At 43.5% G+C, this 20,886-nt stretch overlaps 1 protein-coding gene across 1 annotated transcript in view; it reads left to right on the top strand.

Annotated features, from left to right (window-relative positions):
- LOC105487604 (thrombospondin type 1 domain containing 4) overlaps positions 1 to 20,886 on the top strand; it is a 688,191-nt gene that overhangs the window by 345,756 nt on the left and 321,549 nt on the right. The gene's annotated exons all lie outside the window — the stretch shown is intronic.

Raw genomic sequence — 20,886 nt, 5'->3', positions numbered from 1 at the left:
ACTACAGGCATGCACCACCACACCCAGCTAATTTTTTGTATTTTAGCAGAGTTGGGGTTTCACCACGTTGGCCAGGATGGTCTTGATCTCCTGACCTCATGATTCGCCCGCCTCAGCCTCCCAAAGTGCTGAGATTACAGACGTAAGCCACCACACCCAGCCCCTTGTTGCTATCCAAAGGGAGGAGATGAGGCCAAGCGCGGTGACTCCCACCTGTACTCCCAGCACTTTGGGAGGCCAAGCCGGGCAGATCACCTGAGGTCAGGAGTTCGAGACCAGCCTGACCAACATAGTGAAACCCTGTCTCTACTGAAAATACAAAAATTAGCCGGGCATGGTGGCGCATACCTGTAATCCCAGCTACTTGGGAGGCTGAGGAAGAAGAATCGCTTGAACCCAGGAGGTGGAGGTTGCAGTGAGCTTAGATCGTGCCCCTGCACTCCAGCCTGGGCGACAGAGCAAAACTCTATCTCAAAAAATATGTATACATAAAAATAAAGGGAGGAGATGAAAGCAGAAGTTTCAAAACAGGACAAGCAAAACTCAGACACACGACTCTGCTTTCTCCTTGCTTTGGTATAGGCTGTTCCCTCTGCCTGGAAATCTTTTTCTTCCCTTATTACCCACATAGGTCACCTTTGGTAGAGCGCTCTTTGATTCTGGCTGGCATCGTTGCTCCTTTTATTGTGTTTCCAGTCCCCATAGTCCCTTGTGCTTGACACCCTCTTGTTCTTATTAGACTGTTTATGCATCAAACCCTCCTGCTAAACCATGAGCCCCTTGAGGGTAGACCCAGGAAGATTAGGTACTTAAGAAATGTTGAGAGAATTATGAATACACTAAGACTACAAGAGAAAGGGGGAGAAGGAGAGGAGCAGAGAGACAGTGAAACAAGTGTGGCAAAATGTTCACTGAATCTAGGTGAAGGGTACATGAATGTTGGTTGAACTATTCTTGCAACCGTTTCTTTAGGTTTGAAATCTTTCCAAATACAAAGTTGGAGGAGGAAAAATGTTAAAGATTTTTCTTTTTACATTCAAAGCATTCCTTTTTAGGGAGATTGGCCTGGGCTCTCCCCTTCCTTCTCTGGCCTCCCTGGGTTGCTCTGGTTGCTCATAAATGCTGTTTGTGACTGAAAGGTGAAGCTATCCTTTCTCTCTGCAGGTCTTTTTACCCAACTTGGATTCTATCGATTGATGTCCAACCTGTAATTAAAAGAAAAACAAATCCTCCCCCCGCCATGTATATATGAGCACTTCACCTGATGTTGTTTGGAAGCTACAGTGTATTTCTGAATTTAGAGTAAGGAGGGAGAACGTCAAAATTTGCAAAGAGGAAGCATTGAAATAGCCCTTTGAAAATGCATGTTCAGAGGCAAAACGAAACAAAAAAACGCAACAAACTTGTATGTTGTCCCTTCCAGGTCCCCCTGCTGGGCATTTGCAGAACCGCAGCATCCCAGATCACTCGTTAAAAAATTTCCACGTGCTGCGCTTTTTGAAAAGCACAAAAGGTGCATGTTCAAAGCTGTATCCTGACCATTCCCTCTACAACATGCTTTGCTTCAGCTGTTAAACTCTGTATTGAATGAAAGCACAATGAGAAAATAGAATTTCGAAACTAAAGCAAAGGTGCATAACAAACACTCTTCAAATGCTCCTGTTTTATGTTATTTCATTTCATTTCATTTCCTTTTAAGAAAGGCCATGAGGCAAATCCTAGAAGTAAAACCTGCCACACCACTAAAGCACAGGTGCTGCTTCTCAGTGGAAAGTCTGTCTGTCTCATGGTTATCCAAGGCTGAGGTGGTCCTTTCTGATCTAATAGACCTTTTGTCAACATTTTTTTTTTCTTTAAAAAAAGGTCCTAAGAACTAGAACTTCCCCACAATGAATGGCCTATTCCTTGTCATAACACTTTCCCTGTTAAAATGGGGCAAGTGCTTAATAAATTCATGATGAACGGTGGGTTGCTGGGTGGACAGGCACAGAGAGAGGTATTCGGCCTGAGTGTAGACAAACCGGTAAGCTGAAGAAACTGGTGCCAAAAAGGGATGTTTACACTGAGTGCAGATTTGGACAGGATCACTGCTAGATCCCTTCCATCTAAGATATTGCAAATCACAAATTCTGAAGAACTCAGTGGAGAATTCTAAATCACGGGGTCACCTGAAGAGTCCCAGACTAATGCCGTCTCTTCTGCGGCCACTGGTGTCATTGTTAATCTTGTCCAGTCATGTATCAGTGTAACTCTTAGTCAGAAGATAGAAATATACTAAGAGAATCCATGTATCCTCTGTAGCCCACACCTCTCTCCTGAGCACCAGACTCATCTGCTAATTCACTGCTTTCCATTTCTACCCGCACATCTCACGGCACCTCACGCTGCACATGACTAAACCTGAGCTCATATTTTCTTCTCCCTTGTGCATGCTCTTGGGTTTCTGATTTTGGTGAGTGACACCTCCATTCAGTGAGTCCCCATGACAGACCAGCTGGATGCCTTCTGCATTCCCACCTCCCCACGACCCTTGGTGACCCAGTTCTGTTTATTCTTGAAGTCTCAAAACAGCTTCATTTCACATCTTCTTTGGACCATTATAGTGGTCTACTAACTAGTCTTCCTGCCTTTTCTTACTCTTTTTCAGGTGAACTTTCATTTTACTGTCAGAGGGATTCTAAAATATAAATTAGAGTAAATTATTCCCCTGCCTCTGTGCCCACTCTGCCTCTCCCCATTGTCCACAGATAAAAGTCCAAATAAGTCCAAATTCCTTAGCATGGCATTCAGTATGCTGCATGATCTAGCCCCTGCCTACCTCTCAATTCTTAAAGCAAACATTTCAGCCATACCAAACCGTGTACAGCTATCTGAATAGGCCATGCCTCTGGGCTCTGTCCCTACTTATTTTTCTACCCAGAATACCTTTTCCTCCCTGTACACATGGCAAATAGCTGTTTCCCTGGCAAGCCACAGCTTAGGTGTCATTTCCTCTATAATGCTGTTACTCTTGGTCCCCAGAGAGGGTGACTTCCTCTCCCTGTTGTGCCCCAAAGAGACCTTTTTTAAGATACCCATAATTCTTTATTGCCTTTTTTGACTTACGTATCTACCTCCCCACAGATGCACAGAAAAATCCTAAACTAGGAACCAACCTTGTCTTACTCATCTTTGATCCTCCACTATCTAGCACAGTGAGTCAGCGCATAGTACTTATTCAAAAGATGTTTGTTCAAATGAACAAATCCACCTCTTATTTAGCCAGTCATGAGATCACCGTGGGAGCAACACTGTTCATCTGGAGCTGCTATCGTACCATCTGTTCATTCTTCACCAGGTGTTACCTGGATATCCCCTGCTCTCACAAACTCAGAGTACAGATGTGTCACATTTACAGAAGTACAAACAAAGTCAACGTACTGATCCCCGTCAACTTGACTGACAGGAGGTTCTCTGTTTTCTCAGATGATCCTTCCCATCATTTCCAAATTGTGATATAAAGTAGACAGCTGGGTACCCAAGTCTGAAATTCAAAGCATTGATCAGTGCCACTGTTTTGGCTAATTGGAAAGAGGTGATGATTTATCTTCATGGCTAATGGCTCAGAAAGTTCTTTTCAAGGTTGTAGAATTCAAATGTTATCCATGATGGGATATGAAATCTTTATGATGTGCTTTGCTTTTTTTGTACATTGAAGCATTAAGCATGGGACAAATTTTGCTGAGCTTAATTGTGGAGATGAGTCCATGTTTTACACCCTTTAGCAAAATGCATTTGCAAGATAGCTCGGCCTAGTTGTCTAACAGGGACTTCAAACCTTGAGATAATTAAGACTGAATTTATTCTTATTTCCTTCAACTCTTCCAAAAGAAAATAACTTTGAATACTTTCTCCTCTATCTCCACGAACAACATCCAACTAATTACCCAGGCCAGAAATATAAATGTCAATATCAATTCCACTTTCCATCCCCTGGCTCTATCTCGTGGTGATACTGTCCCAAGGAAACTACCTCCTTAGTAGTTCTCTCTAGTTTGCTGTTTGTTCTTCTTCCCACCATCACTTCCTTTCTTTAAACCATCATTACTTGTACAGCAACCACTTTAATGGTCTTCCTTTCTTTAGTGATGTCCTTTCTTATATAGAATTGCCAGTGTCATCTTATAAAATAGAAATCAAAATGTGTCACTCCCCTTCTGTAAGATTTCCAGTAATTCCTCCATGGTCTTTAGGTGTCTGTTTAGTTCTACAGTGTTGTTTTATCACACTACTATTTTACTTTATACATTGGTCCTGAATACCTCTAGTTTTCCAAACAAGTCATCTTTTGTCATTTTTTACAGTGTTTTAGTATATTCTGCTGCTGCTTCCTAGAATGCCTTACATAGCAGGATATCTTTGGCTGCAGGTAACAGAAAATCCAATGCAAAGGCTTAAACACTAAGAGTTTAAGCACATAAAGATAGGTGTCTGGTGGTTCTAGGGCTGATTAATGGCAGCAATTTGGTAGTGTCATCAAGGCCAAGTTTCTCTTCATTTTTTCACTCTGCCAAACTCTGTGTGGCCTCCTCAGGGTCACTTCCCTTTAGTTTTCAGGATGTCTGCCACAGATCTGAGCATCTTGGGAAGACATGAAGTACAGCAGAAGAAAGAGAAACCTGTTCTTTCTTGTACATGCTCTTTAAGAGTCAGGGACATTTCTAGAAGCCCTCAAAGAAGAATTTGCCTTTTGTCTTATTAGTGAGAACTGAGTCTCGTGGTCATCTGTAGCCTGTCACTGGCACAGGGGTTTAAAGAAGTCAGGGGAGGGGGCCGAGGGAGAAAAGGACACAGGAATGAAATCGAAGGTACTGTTAGCATGGAGGAAGGGGAAGTGTCCAGTGGGTTTGCAAACAACAGTGTCCTCTGTTGCCCTCTTACCTCCTCTTTCTTTCCTTCCTTCCTTCCTTCCTTCCTTTCTTTCTTTTCTTCTTTCTTTCTTTCTTTCTTTCTTTCTTTCTTTCTTTCTTTTCTTTTCTTTTCTTTTCTTTTCTTTCTCTCTTTCTTTCTCTTTCTTTCTTGACAGAATCTCACTCTGTCGCCAGTCTGGAGTGCAGTGATGCGATCTCAACTCACTACAATCTCTGCCTCTCAGGTTCAAGCAATTCTCCTGCCTCAGCCTCCCTAGTAGCTGGGACTACAGGCACGCGCCACCTTGCCCAGCTAATTTTTGTATTTTTAGTAGAGACAGGGTGTCACCATGTTGGCCAGGATCTGCCCGCCTTGGCTTCCCAAAGTGCTAGGATTACAGGCATGAGCCACCACGCCCAGCCCTTTCCTCCTCTTTGCCAGGCTAATTGTTGAATACTCAGCTAATGAGTCACCCTGGGAGAGACTTCTCTGACCACCTCTCTTCCTTTTGATGCCTTCTGACAAGTTAATACAGCTATAGAATTTATTCTACCAGATCACAAGTGCCGCGAGGTAGGACTGTCTTTTAGTGTCTGTCATAGTTACTGGCACATAACTACAGGCATATGTGCTAATATTTGTTGAATATAAAAATAAAAGACAAAACCTGAGTTGTGTCAGTTAGGAATGACTTTTTGCTTGCCACAGACACCCTGGAGTGGTATAACCAAAAGAGATACTGTTTTTCTCATGGAACAACTCCATAGGAAGAGGTCCCGGGCTAATAAACCTGCGCTTACAATTCATCACAGGCTCGGGATCCTTCTAGAGTCTTGTTCTGCTCTCCTTGGCATGTCACTACATATTCTCATGAACACATCTTGGCTCTTCCACCTCCGGAGTCCATGTTCCAGGCAAGAAGAAGGGCTAAAGGTGCAAGGTACTTGTCAATTGAATCTGTACCTTTTCCTCTGATAAACAATAGCTTTCTTGGCAGCTCTACTTAGTTGACTTCTGGTTATATCCCATTAGCCAGGCATAGATCTGGTTTTATGGGACAATGCCAAAACAAACATTGTCAGGGTTCTGTTAGGGTCACAGGAAGATTTACTCTATTTCTTGTTCCGTCTGCCTGCTGAAACACAATAGCAGCCATTAAGAGTTGTTATGTGGAAGTCTTGTATTATATGCTAGAAATGGGCCTAGTAAGAATGACTTCTATCATATTGTCCACACCCTCATTGAGAATATTGAGAAGACAATGTTGAGAAGACTGACGCCTAGAGAAATGTCATTTGCCCAAGACCAAATCAAATATTTTGTTGGCAGAGACTGCTTAGGAAACAACCAGTCCTTATCTCAAGTCTAACTCCCTTAACATTTGGGGGCATTTCACAATTTGATCTTGAGGTAATAGATATTAGATGTATTAACTTCTTTTTCCAGTCTTACATAACAAAGTCTTCAAAAACAGAAACCATATTTGCATGGTTTGCTATGAGTAATACCTAGTATGGAGTCATGTAATGATTCTTTTTAATTTAAATTTAAATTTTTAATTTTTGTGGCTACATAGTAGGTATATTATGGGGTACATGAGATGTTTTGATACAGGCATGCAATGTGAAACAAGCACATGATGGACAGTGGGGTATCCATCCCTGAGTCCTGTAATGATCTTAATGCAGTCCTTCCTGCTTTCTCTGCAGGGACTTTTAGGAAGACGTAGGAATGATTTGCACATTGTGGCTGCAGTTACCTCCATTCACTCTAGATGGCACTCGTGCATTGATTGGGAAACCAGTCACTGATAATATTAACCGCCTGGTAGAAACTGACAAATTCTTGAGTCAAGGTGGTGAAAAGTTAAATATAGGTGGCTCCCAGGCATGACTGGGTGAATAGATTGGTCAAAGGAGAGGTGGTGAAAACTGAGGACTGGCTGTAAACACATTTCATGATTATATAGAAATCCCCTTGCCTTCTGTTCATTCTCCCTCACAGCAACCAAAGTGGGCAAGCCAGAAAATGGACTGGCCGGCCTTACCGGTGTGCCTGCCTGACCAGCGGGTGGCCTGGTCACTGCCCCAGAGGGTCAAGGGAAACCTATTCTCCTTGACCACGTTCCCTGAGATGGTGATCGCAGAGGAGACTCAGTTGCTACATCAGGACTTTCATATTCAGATGGAGAAGGCTTATATGTTGATTTGAGTTAGTAATTAGGGCTTTTAAATTGCTCTTGTTGACATAAACACATACACTATTATTCAGTACTTCTGATTTCATACTCTTGTTCCACTGAACAAATTATTTGGGGATATATTGACACTGTTTTTTTGTTTGTTTGTTTGTTTGTTTGTTTTGAGACGGAGTCTCGCTCTGTCACCCAGGCTGGAGTGGAGTGGCTGGATCTCAGCTCACTGCAAGCTCCGCCTCCCGGGTTTACGCCATTCTCCTGCCTCAGCCTCCCCAGTAGCTGGGACTACAGGCGCCCGCCACCTCGCCCGGCTAGTTTTTTGTATTTTTTAGTAGAGGCGGGGTTCACCGTATTAGCCAGGATGGTCTCAATCTCCTGACCTCGTGATCCGCCCGTCTCGGCCTCCCAAAGTGCTGGGATTACAGGCTTGAACCACCGCGCCCGGCCCGACACTGTTTCTTTGTGACATTTCAGAGGTTGGTGAAGAACATGAGCTTTGGAGTCAGGCTTGGGTTGCAGTCTGGGTTCCATCACCTACTAGCTATTGTGTGGCCTTGGGCAGGTTAATTAAACTCTCTGCGCCTCAGAAAATATGAAGGTCATAATAGAACCTACCTCACAGAGTCATTGTGAAGATCGAGTGAGATCATCCTGTGTCGTACTTACAGTGCCTGCCACTCTGTAAGTACTAAAAATACAATCAGCTGTTATTTTTGTCACCATCTAAAGACATGAAAGTCACAGAGGACGATGACGATAATCAGTTGTCCCCACCCTGTGTAGACATTTTATAGTCACTTTAGCTTGGGTTGTAAAAAGTGTTGGGAGCAAAATGAGAAGTAAAATTTAACAATTCAAGTTAAAATAGCATTTGAGAAGTAAGTAGACTTGGTTGGGAGAAAATTGATTTATACCCAATATGCAGGCCCAACTACTGGAAAATGAAAAGCAGTCATCTTAATACCAATTGTTATCCGCCTAGTACCTTGGGTAACTTTAACCACAAATTCATGATAGAATTTGTAGACAGGAACAAAAAACTACTTAGGATTAGAAGTACGAAAAGAAACTACTCCCCGTATTAAGGTCTGTGACAATGCAAAGAGGTGGATTGGGACTCCGGCCTAGGGCAGCTGTCCAGGGTGGACGCGGATGGCCATAGGAGTTGTGATATGTAAATCTAGGATGAATCAAAAGAAGAAACAAGGGAAGGAGGGATTGGGTGTGGGACAAGAATATAAATCCAGCAGTGTGTGTTTGAAAACTCAAGGATGGAGACCTGTTGCTTCTCTCACTAACCTGCTGTGACTTGAGTCATTGTAGTTAGTGAAATTGGGTGACTGCGTGTCCATATGCCTCATATGACTGGCATTGCTGCTGGAGGAAGCTTAGGCCTGGAAAAAAGTGGAGACTCATGCTCTGGGTGCCTGGTGATTGTAGGCCCAAATGAGAATAATGCAGGCAATTGAAGTTTTTTTTTTCTTGCTTTGATTTTCACCTGAGAGCTGTGCCCACTCAGAGAGGGTTGCGGGGGAGTAGAACAGGAAACAAGCAGAAAGCACTTTGGGTTTGGGCTCGGAAGATTCAGCTCACATCCAGCTTCTATGACTTACAGGTTGTGTGCTCATTCACAAGCTGCTGCTGCTCTCTAGGTTTCAGTTTTCTCATCTGCAGAATGGAAATAATTCTTACAGCATCCAAGGTAATGTAACAAGTATAAATTAGTGGCAAATTGGAGTCTGTGGAGGTGTAACTTTGCTCATAACTCAGCTCAAATTGTTCACAAGCCCCCGTTTCACTTGGTAGTATAGGGGAGGGAAATGTGGCTTGCCCCTCACTCTTCTAGGTTCCTTGGCTGGGCTATGAATTAAATTGATATAAGACAGATTAACAGGAGGAAAGCCACATTTAATTGCATAAGTACACACGGGAGCCCCACAAAATATGAGACTCAGAGAAGGGCCAGATGACTGAAGCCTATATTGCATCCTAAGCGACAGAAAGGAATAGTAGGGCTAGGAGCCGGTCGTGGCGGCATACTCCTGTAATCTCAGCGCTTTGGGAGGCCAAAGCGGATGGATTGCTTGAGGTCAGGAGTTTGAGACCAGCCTGGTCAACATGGTGAAACACTGTCTCCACTAAAAATGCAGAGATTGGCCAGACGTGGTGGCACACACCTAAAATCCCAGCTACTCAGGAGGCTGAGGCAGGAGAATCACTTAAACCCAGGAGGCAGAGGTTGCAGTGAGCCAAGATCACACCACTGCACTCCAGCCTGGGCTGGAGAGCGAGACTCCCTCTCAAAGCAAGAAAATGGGGGCTTCTGGGGGTGGTAGCACACAAGTTATGGGAGGGTGAGTTGGAGAATTGTATGGTGAATAAAGTAGCCTTGTTAGGCAGATAAAAGTCGGTTGAGTAATACAGGTTGCCTCTGAGCAGCCCTTGGGAGCAGAGATGATTGTCTGGACTGGGATCACCCTCCAAGCTCCCCTCCTGTAATCCCAGTTAATCTTCCTATGTTGATAAGATTCCCAGGGAGCAGATTCATGACAATTGAGTTTGTTTTGCAGGATCTGTCTTTAGGCAGATAAGGAGGGCTTTCCCTGCCTGCATCTGCTGCTCCCCAAGTGCCTTCAGTTCTAAGTAATCAGCACACCAAAGTGGCATATTTTGGGGGTGGCCTTTCCTGAACTCCTTCAGTAGACGTGATTTGCATTAACACTTGGTAGCATGGGGGCTGGGAGAGGGGTGATATTTTTTCGAGTCAGTTAAAGTTAGTCCTTTCTGGTTTAGATGTCTCTTTCGGACTAACTTGGCCTGTTTTGGAAAACTCCCCACTCTCCCAGAGTTCCTTCCTCCTTCTCCAGGTCCCTTCTCTTCCCCTGTCTCAGTCTGTTCTCCTAGGGAGGTCAGGGTGGAGGAGGACGCATACATAGCATTGTGGTCCTGGGGAAAGAGGGTGTGCTCCCCATTGTTTTTCTGTGCTGGTTCTTGCTGACCAGTGGAGCTGCACTTCGCATTGCCTGGTCTCTGGACCCTATGTCCTCGCTGCATCAGCTCCAGTTACAGGGATGTGACTCTTGGTTTGTGTGGCAGCACACCACTGAGGGTTGGTGGACTCCAGCCCTCCCGCGGGACCCTCCTCACTAGCTCAAGCTAAAGCTCCACCATGGTCTTCATGAGTGCAGAGATGCTCACAGGCTCCCCCTAAATCCCTGCCAGGCTCCCAGCTCTGGCCATCCACCTCATGACTAACCACCTCCTGCAGCCACATACTGGCTTTGTGGCCGCTGTGCCAGCTCCTTTCTCTGGTGGACTCGCCACAGTGCTGTATCTCCTCTCCTGCAGCTGTCCTGTATTGCTGGGGTCACTCTGCAAGGTGATCTCCCAGCTCCCATTTTCCCATTTGGGAAGGAGGACACAAGGCCCTGTGGCTTTGGGTTCCCAAAACTCTTTGGAGTTTTCTGTTCCCACCCCCAGGTGGTTCTACCCTGGTCTGGGTATGGGGGGCTGCATGAGATGAAGGAAAAAGTTCCACACTTGAAACTTTAGTCCTTCCATGCCAGTCTTCCCCCCTCCCTCAGCTCTCAAAGGGATTTACCCTTGCCATGGCTGAAATTTTGGCTCCCCTCCACCAAAACAAAAATTCGTATGTTAAAGCCCTAACCCCAAGGTGATGGTATTTGGAGGTGGGGCCTTTAGGAGGTAAATTTATTATTTATTCTTTTTATTTTTTTGAGACGGAGTTTTGCTCTTGTCGCTCAGGCTGGAGTACAGTAGTGTGATCTCCACTCACTGCAACCTCCACCTCCTGGGTTGAAGTGATTCTCCTGCCTCAGCCTCCCAAGTAGCTGGGATTACAGGTGCCCGCCACCACACCCAGCTGATTTTTGTATTTTTAGTAGAAACGGGATTTCACCTTGTTGGCCAGGCCGATCTTGAACTCCTGACCTCAGGTGATCTGCCTGCCTTGGCCTCCCAAAGTGCTGGGATTACAGGCATGAGCCACCGTACCTGACCAGGAGGTAAATTTAGACGAGGTCATGAGGATGGGGCCACTGTGATGAAATTGGTGCACTTATAAGAAAAGACACCAGAAAGTTTATCTCTGTCTCTACTCACAACCACTGAGGAAAGGCCATGTGAGGACACAGCGAGAAGGTGGCTATCTACAAGCCAGAAAGAGAGCCTCACGAGAGCCCAACCCTTTTGGACCTTGATCTGGGACTTCCAGCCTCTAGGACTGTGAGAAAATCAGCTTCCGTGATTTAACCACCCAATCTATGGTATTCTGTTGTGGCAACCTGAGCAGACTAAGACCACCGTTTTCCCTGCGGCAAGACATTGCCTCATGCCATAGCGTCCCGCTTCTCTACACTGCAGCTTCCAGTCACACATGCCAACTTTGGGTGATCTTACAGTCCAAGCCCTTTCAGAATTCAAAACTTAAACTCTTTGATCTGAAAGTACCCAGTTCTTACAAGTCCAAAGTGTTTTGCTGTCAGACGCTTCTGTCTGAAACGGGCTTCAGGAACTGATCTGTCATCTCCTTTGTCCTCGGATGTCTCACTGTGAGGGCCATGGAGCAACATGGTGTCACCTGCCACAAGCGAATAATACACTGGATAATAATTGGAAATCATATTTGGTGACAAGAGCAGATGTGAAATTACTTAGTACTATGCCTGTAAACAATCGGTGCTTGGTGACCTAGATTTTGACATTGAGTAACCGCTGTGAATTTCAGTGTCCAAACAACAAAGCTGAATTACACTAGAACAATGGTTGCCTGCTTGTTGGTGGCTTTGTCCCCTGGAGGTACTGTATCCAGGCACTGAGGGATGCGGGTATGTGCAGTTGTAAAAATTTTCTGATGAGAATTTAATGGATAGGTATATGTAAAAAATGGATTGTGATGGCCATTGCCTTCTTGTGTTGTGACCATCATAACTGGCTGCTGGCAGCTTCCACAGATGAGACACTCCAGGCGTCTCTTCCAGGCATGGGAGCTTTGCAAATGAACCTGGTTTCCATGGCGGGCGTATGCTTTTTAGAGTGTAAGAATTGCATGGAAAATAACTCAAATGTACATTTAAAACTACTCTTTTCACTGGGTGCAGTGTCTCATACCTGTAATCCCTGCACTTTGGGAGGCCGAGGCAGATGGATCAGTTGAGGTCATGAGTTCGAAACCAGCCTGGTCAACATGGCGAAACCCAATCTACTAAAAATGCAAAAATTAGCCAGGTGTGGTGGTACATGCCTGTAATTCCAGATACTTGGGAGGCCGAGGCAGGAGAATCGCTTGAACCCAGGAGGTAGAGATTGCAGTGAGCAGAGATAGCACCACTTCACTCCAGCCTGGGTGATACAGTGAGACTCCATCTCAAAAATAAATAAATAAATAAATAAATAAGAAAAAGAAAAAAAAATCCCCACTCTTTCCTCTCTTGCACCTCTAGGAAAGTTTTTTTTTTTTTTTTGTAAGGGAATAAACCTTAATGCTTAAGTCAAACAAGGCAGTTTCTATATGTTGATGTAACTGGATAGCTTTGAAAAGAAGGGTGGGATCATCCCTGGCCTGGGTCTTGGAGTCTGGCCACCAAAGAAAGAGGTGGCCTGGCCCCTCTCCCAGCTGTGGGGCTCCAGGGCCGAGGAGCCTGAGGCCCCGCGTGTGACACCTCGCTCTTAAGATACTCTAATTTATAGTTAACGCCTTTTAAGCAAACAAGAGGGAGAAAAAGAATCTGGTTCATATTATGGCAACTTGCAGTGAAGGGAAGTCTGGGAGTTCAAAGAAAAAATGTCCCAGGAAAAGCACAGCCCGTTAAAATTCATTCTAAGTGGTCAGAAAGGTAATTGAAAAGAAGGCTTTTTCAGTGCAGTGCTGGCAGGCTACTTTCCCTCCCTTTGCAATCTCTCACTCTCCAAACATCTCTCCCTGACACTAAGGTCATTCCAAAGAGGAACAAAATTAACAAGAATTTGTTACTAAGACATGCTAAATTGACTGAATCAATAAAATCCCCAAAGCCCGGTTGAAGAGATCAAGATGGGAGGAATCAACACTCTCCTTCCAAAGCCAGAAGCCTATGGGACCCCTGCTACAGCTTTGATTTTCAACATGAATCTTCTCTGGTTTGACTAGAGGCTCCCTCTCCCTTCCCATGCCCACCTTTGTCACCCACAAATGGCTGCATCCCCTGCTGACCATGTGGGGCTAGATTTTCTACCATGAGAAAATTCCTACCTGGTTTCTCTGGACCAAGGCATCTTTTGTGGCTGTGTGTATTTGCTGGAGGTCTGCAGAGCAGGAGAGATGAGGGCCAGAAAAAAGCAGAACTTTGCTTTCCCTCTTTCTGCCTGATAGAAAAGTCTTAAGCCCCTTGAGGCTAGAAGGCTTTCATACTTGATGCAGCAGCGGCACCACAATGATGAAGTCAGAAGGACTTAGGGTAGCAGGTTGCATGGAAGGTGATATTACAGGGCTCGTCATGTAGCTGTGTCTACTGAGAAGCCTATAATTTTCGCTTTGACTGTGTATTGATTTGGAGGCTTTGGTGGGGTGTGTGTTTGAAGGAGAGCATTCTTTATCTCCATCAGTCACCCCCTTGACCTTGCTGCTTCATGGATAGGAGAGGCCACTCCCTTAATGAGTAGCCATCATTTCACATTCCAGGGCAGCTTGTCTCTTTAGGTGGCTCCATATGCCTTCAGCCCCATCCCCAGCATTAGGGATTCATTCCTTCCAGCTAAGGAATTGGGCTGTAATAAAATGCTGTTCTCTGTGGCATGACACTAGGCCTAGTGTGAAAGTGAGTTTGTGGATGTAATCCGTTCCAGATGAACCCCAATTTGGCTGAGAGGTAGCAGGCAGAAATTAGGAGCACTGAGGAGGGGGGTAGAAATTTGACACAAGTAGATGCTGAAAGGGAAGTAGGAGGTGTCAAAGACAAAATTGCTCTCTTCACCTCTGGTGGCCCTGGATTAAAGCAAGGAGTGCGATTTTTTGTGCTTTTCTCATCAATTCTGATAGGTTCTTTTGTTTCCCTTGAGCAACAGAGGCCGTTGATCCTGCCCCGTTGCGGTCAGTTTCCTCTCTTTCTGAGCCTGCCTGAAAGTCAGGGGTCAAGCTCAGCCTTGTTTGACCCACTGACCTTTCAGAGGGGGGCCACCTTTTGTAAGCAGTCAGGCTTTGACTACCTTAACTGGGATCCCCTCTTATTAATGGCAAAGTTATTTTGCAGTGTTTGCTTTGGGTATAAGGAAAGAACTTTTGTCTTCCCCTCTTTTCCTCTTGTGGTTTACTTTTGGATTACTTAAATAAATAGCTTGAAAATGTCCCCTGTTAAGCATCCAAAGAGTACTAAGGCAGCATACCATGTTTATTCATATGCTTTCCACCCTGTATACTCCCTTCACCTCATAGTTTCAACAAAGTTATGCATTTCTTTTTCATAATTTCTTTCACTTCTGGAAAGAATTTTTGCCAGGAGCAAAAGGAGCTGTCTTCAAATTTTGTTCTGATGGTGAAGATGCTAAAATGATCGTCTTTGTTGAAAAAGGAAAAAAAGCATTGTTTCATGCTTCGTGGTGATGATGAAGGCACTGTGCTAAGCATATTACCTGATCATCTCAAGCAGTCATCTCAAAACATACTTGTTAGGTAGGTTTTATTACCATCCCCATTTCACAGATGGGAAAACTGAGGTACATAGCAGTTTGCCTGAGGTCTTATACTTGGTGAGTGGCTGAGTCAGGAATCAGACCTCAGCAGTGGAACTTCTGAGTCTGGGAGCCCCACCTTGAGGCTGCACTGCTTCCTTCTCAACAAGCCCCTATTCTAGAAATTGAAAGAGAGTTAGGGTAAAATGGGGAGGCAAGACTTCTGCTGTGGATTAAAGCATGTAAATTCCCTCCATTTTCACCTCTTTTCATAGCAGCAGCCAAGAAATTTTCCCTTCAAAAGACCATCTTGAGGCATTCCCTTCTTTAACAAACCAGTGTTATTACAGCTCAAGATGATAAAATGAGGGTTCTGGGGAATTCCAAGAGTCTCTTCAAGGAAACATCTTAGGGCCATGGATGGCCTTCCCTCCAGAAGCTACAGTTTCTAGGCTGACTTGTGAACTTTGTCCCATGAACATCCATTAAACAAGGATAAAATCCCCAGAGTATGCAGAATTCTGTCCAATAGAGAAGCCAAGATGGGTGAGGCACAGTGGCTCACACCTGCAATCCCAGCAATTTGGGTGGCTGAGGCAGGCAGATTGCTCTGAGCTCAGGAGTTCAAGACCAGCCTGGGCAACATGGTGAAACCCTGTCTCTATAAAAAACAAAAATTAGCTGGGCATTGGTGGCGTGCTCCTGTAATCCCAGCTTTGGGAGGTTGAGGCTGGAAAATTGCTTGAGCCCAGGAAGCAGAAGTTGCAGTGAGCCAAGATCACGCCACTACACTCCAGCCTGGGTGGCAGAGTGAGATCTTGCCTCAAAAAAAAAAAAAGCCAAGAAGATGGTAATGCAAGTGTTTCCAACCTTGCCCATCCTGGCTGGGGCTAGGAAATGGATTCATCACCTGAAATGCCATCCAGACTCCTTGCTGTGTCTGCCTCAGGGGCTTGACACTTGCTGGAACACTTGACCCTGGGGTCTTTGCCAGGCTCACTCATTCACTTCTTTGATGCTTCTATTCAGAGGGTTGTCCTCTGACCAGCCTGTCTCCAACACCTCTCCCTCCACCACCACCGTACTCTACCCCTCACATTGCCTGATTTTTCCCAGATCTGTTATTCTTACCTGAGGTCCTAGTATGTCTTTGGTTATATGTTTATGGCCTGTCTTCTTCTCCAGAATGGGGGCCCCAGGAGTGAAGAGTTTTAGTCTATCTTCCTCACCACTGGACTTCCAGTTCCATGACAATGCCTGGCACATATGTGTGGAATGAAGAAATGAAGTCAGGGGATCTGTGGTATTAGCAGTTACCAGAATCCTTTCCCAGAGGATTCCTGGGCTTTTCTAGACCTGGGATAAATTATTAAAAGTGAAACAATCCTGTGAAAATATAATTTTATTTTAATCTATTTATATGCATTGCATATTTATATTTATATGCATATGCATTTAATTCTTTAATGACCATGGATTAATTGTTATAATTGTTGTTAGTATTTCTCTTTCACAGATAATAAAACTGAAGTTCAGAGAAATTCGGTGACTTGCCAAAAATCAGATGAGCTTAGAAGAAGGATTTTGTGATATAAATACACATGGAAATATGATTCATACATCTATTGTTATACTGTGGAAAGAGCCTGGGATTTGGAGCCAAAGGCTCTATTTTTTCTTAGTTTGTATTTTATTATATTTATCAAAGGCAACCTACTTCCCTTTCTGAACTTTAGTGTTCTTATCTCTAGAATTAGGATAATAAATGTAAAAAAACAACAGGACTGCAGTAGGACTGTGATAATGTATATAAAGTACTTGGTAGAGTCCAGCATACCTGGTAAGAACTCAATAAATGTTCACTGGCTTCCAAACACCTATTTCCTCACAGGAAATAAAATACTAGGCCTGCCTCTGGGGGTTGTTATTAAGCTCAAAACAAGTAAGGTACCAAAAGTACTTCGTGAACTATAAAGCATAATATAAATGTTAACTGATCATGTAATTGTCATGCATCAACACTCTAGACAGCGTAGGACTTTCTAAAAGGGAAATAAAGGTGAGGAAAATACTGTATTCATCCTTAGACGTTATTGGAGAAACCATGCAAGACATTTACGTTACTGAAAGAGGGTCATTCTTGTTCTGTGAGGTCTCTGCAACTTTAGGTTGTAGTCTTTCACACAGAATTTTTTTTTAACTTATTTACCTTTTAAAAACCTTGACTCTGTGATTCATTTGCAATGGCGCCCACTGTGGATGGCCAGTCACAAGTTCTTTACTTTGCTGGATGCTCAGATGGAACTTTCTCTGCTTAACTATGTTTTATTTATCATTAAATAAAGCTTGGATTGAAGATAGTTAAAGATCATTAAAGCTTGGATTGAAGATAGTTGGGAATTATATTTTAGGGACCTGAAAGGTATACTTTACACAGTTTTCTCATGAATTCCTAACTTGACCCTTTGAATCTTGAGTAGTATCAGCCTTTTCTTTTTCATTTTCTTTTTTCCTCATTTTTTTTTTTTTTTTTTTTTTGTTGAGACAGAGTCTCCCTCTGTTGCCCAGGCTGGAGTGCAGTGACGCAATCTCGACTCACTGTAACCTCTACCTGTCAGGTTCAAGCGATTCTCTTGCCTCAGCCTCCTGAATAGCTGGGACTACAGGCATGTGCCACCCCGCCCAGCTATCTTTTTCTCTTCTCTTCTCTTTGTTTTTTCTTGTTTTCCGTCTGGTCAACATGCCTCTGAGCTGGTCACCCAGCAAAGAGGCCCAGAACTGTCTCTGGCATGGGTTTTGCTCACCTTGCTTAGTTTAAAGTAGAATGAAATATTTCTTTGGCAGGTTTTCTTCAAATAGTTGTATCTCTTGCATAAAGTAGAGTATTTGAAGCAGGTCTTGGTATTTTTTCAGGTTGCTTTTTAATTTGAAAAATACAAAAAGAAACACATACATTCCCAAAGTAAAAATGACCCAGAACCCTCATATTAAAATCTATAGAAACTTAGGAGTGAAGATATAAAAACTAAAAAGTTACATATAATAACTAACCTTACTTAAGAATAACATTTTGGTTTTGTAAAGGATTAGCTCATTGCGTGCTGCTTTGAACTAGAGAGTAGAGAGTGGGTTAATACATTCTAGGGAGATGAGGTATTTAGGCAGATAAGCTTTATACATTTAATTTTTTGGATTGTGTTCTCTCTTAAAGACTACGTATTCAGTCTTACACAGCCTGGATCTACTTCTCCTCTGCTACACTCAACCATACCTTTTGCACCCCCAAAGTTACCAGCAGTCTCTACCTCTGGGACTGTCTCTGACTTTCTACTTCTGGCCACACTAATGTCTCTCCTATGATAAGTGCCAAGTCCCCTTTTTCATGTTTCTCTGGAGCTGTCCCCTTTTTATCCCCTTGATTTCGGTGGCCCGCAATACTAGTGGTAATTCTTTTTCTTGAGCACATTCTGAAAAGATTCCCTAAGGGAATGGCTAAGAGGTTGAAAGCTAGACCAATATTCTGAGCCGAGTCACTAATAGAAGAAATAAATCACTTAACAGCATTCATAAAAATGTAGGTAGATAAGCAAGATGGAGAAGAAATACAAGTTGCCTGTTTTTTTGTTTTTTTAAGCATGCTATTGGTCCCAGATAACCCCAGGAGTAGATGGAATGGTATATTAAAAGGCACTTAAGTGCCATGCCTGTCCTCCCCAAATTAATGGATCAGTGTACATTCCACCTTGAATTTATTATGCCTCTGCCTGTCAGTAGGGCTGGAGGGCATGTGGACATATTTGCACATTCTAGCATGGTTTATGATACCGCGAGTCCTGAACTCACATCAGAAGCTGACGGTAATGCCCATGACTCTGTGGGAACTGATTTATCCTGGACCATTTTAAAGTCAACAGACACTTTTAGAATCTGGGGTTTGACCTTTCTCTCAAGGAACTGGTAGCTGTCTCTTCAGTGAAAATAGGATAAGACTGCCTTGTGACAATTATGAACGTTACCTGTTTGCATACAAGATAGTTACATTTTGTATTTAATGCCAAGGTCACTTTACCTTGCTGGTATCTGGTCATTGCCTAATCATTCACTGCAGTCCTGGAAAGACAAAACTTGTATCTTCTGTATGGCTTCCTATGTCACCAGTTTATACATATTGGTTCTTCTGGTTGTCCCCCTCCTATTTAAGCACTACAGAGAAAAACTGAGTTTTACTCATGGTAGCTCTATATTAACCCCCCATATTCATTACCTATTGCTGCATAACAAATTATTCCCAAAGGTAGCAATAATATTTATCATATTTATTATCAAATAATAAACATTTATCATCCCACAAAGTTTCTGTGAGTCTAGAATTCGGGAGCAGCTTAACCGGGTGGTTCTGGCTTAGGGCCTCCCATGAGGTTGTCGTCAAGATGTTAGCTGAGTCTGCCGTCATCTGAAGGCTTGACTGGGGCTGGAAGATTTGTTTGCAAGATGTCTCTCTCATGTGCTTAGTTAATTGGTACTGGCTGTTGGTAGGAGGCCTCAGATCCCTGCCACATCCACCTCTATGGAGCTGTTTGAGTGTCTTCACAATATGGCACTGACTTCCCCAGGTGATCTAAGAAAGTGCAAGACAGAAGCCCCAATATATTTTATAACCTAGTCCCAGAAGTCATACCCTGTCATTTCTGCAATCTTATTGGTTACAAAGTCAGCATTATTCAGTGTGTGAGGGACTTATAGAATGGCGTGAACACCAGTCGCTGTCTAGAGCTGAGCCAGCACACCCTCGATGGCCCTTCAGCACTTTCAGTCTCCTCTAGTAGAAAATTTCCATAGTGTTCTTTCAAATAAAGAAGCAAATAGATCCTGTTGGGATTTATAGGGTCCATTAGTATTAAATATGGCTACCAAAACAGTGTCAAAATATATGTAGTCCTTTAAAAGCATTATTCCTTTCCAAATATATTTAATATGATGTTTGTTAAGAAACAAAAATACAGTCCAGAAAAGTCAAGGTTAAAGTCCACTTTTGATCATAATTTCCAAGCAGGGTTTTCTCCCACTATGATGAAGCCATATGGGCACTGTCAGGGTTCTTTTTTTTTTTTTTTCTTCCCTAGTGTCTGCATTGAGAAAAGTTAAACAAATAGATCAAAAGTGAACCTCCTTTCACAAAGTTACCATTCATGGGTTGCCATCCTGGAATGCAGGCCAGGTTCTTTTGTTAGCTGCTGCTTTGAAATACATGGCCAAGATTGCCTGGCATGAAGCTTTGTATGTTGGCGAGCCAGCTCCCGTGAGTTGGAAGCTTCTTCAGAGCTGAAGGAACAAGACCAGAAGCATCGTAGAATCATCTTTCTTATAACCTTACAGTTGGAAGAAATCTAACAGATCCTCCAGGCCTAACTTTCTTTTTTCTTTTTCATATTATCTTTAAAAATATATAACTCTTCTCTAAACTTAGTTCTGATCATTTTCTTTTTGAGACAGGGCCTCACTCTGTCACCCAGGCTGGAGTGCAGTGATGTGATCATGGCTCTCGGCAGCCTTGAACTCCCAGGCTCAAGTGATCCTCACCTCAGCCTCTCAAGTAGCTAGGATTATAAGCAAGCACCACCACATCTGGCTATTTTTTTTTTTCCTTGTAGAGATGAGGTCTTCCTGTGTTTCCCAGGCTGGTCTCAAACTCCTGGGTTCAAGTGATCCTCCTGCACCTCCCAAAGTGTTGGGATTATAGGCATGAGCCACCGTGCCCAGCCCAGGCCTAACTCTCAATGTATGCAGATATATATTCTGAAACACTAAAGACATGAAAGATGATCATCCCACTTCTACTTTAATGTATTCATGATAAAACATATGCCACCACTACCTTTGATTTTCAAACAGTTCTCATGTTCTACTAGAGCCAAGTTGTATCTCTGCATATCTTCTGACCATTGACCTTTAATTTTTATTCTCTCTGGAGTAAAAACAAATGTGAAATTTCTTCAAGTATTTGAAAACCCATCTCATGTGGGTCTCCTTAGTTTCTTCCAGGCTAAACATTCCATGTTTGTTCAGCCTTCTCTTTAAAGAACAGTCTCCAAACTATCTTGGTTTCAAGGTCCATCTGCAAATGTGGTATCCAT

The sequence above is a fragment of the Macaca nemestrina genome, chromosome 7, assembly GCF_043159975.1.
Source record: "Macaca nemestrina isolate mMacNem1 chromosome 7, mMacNem.hap1, whole genome shotgun sequence".
In the NCBI taxonomy this organism is placed as follows: Eukaryota; Metazoa; Chordata; class Mammalia; order Primates; family Cercopithecidae; genus Macaca; species Macaca nemestrina.
Note: the sequence above shows the minus strand (reverse complement) of the source record. Positions and strands in the feature narration are given on the sequence as shown.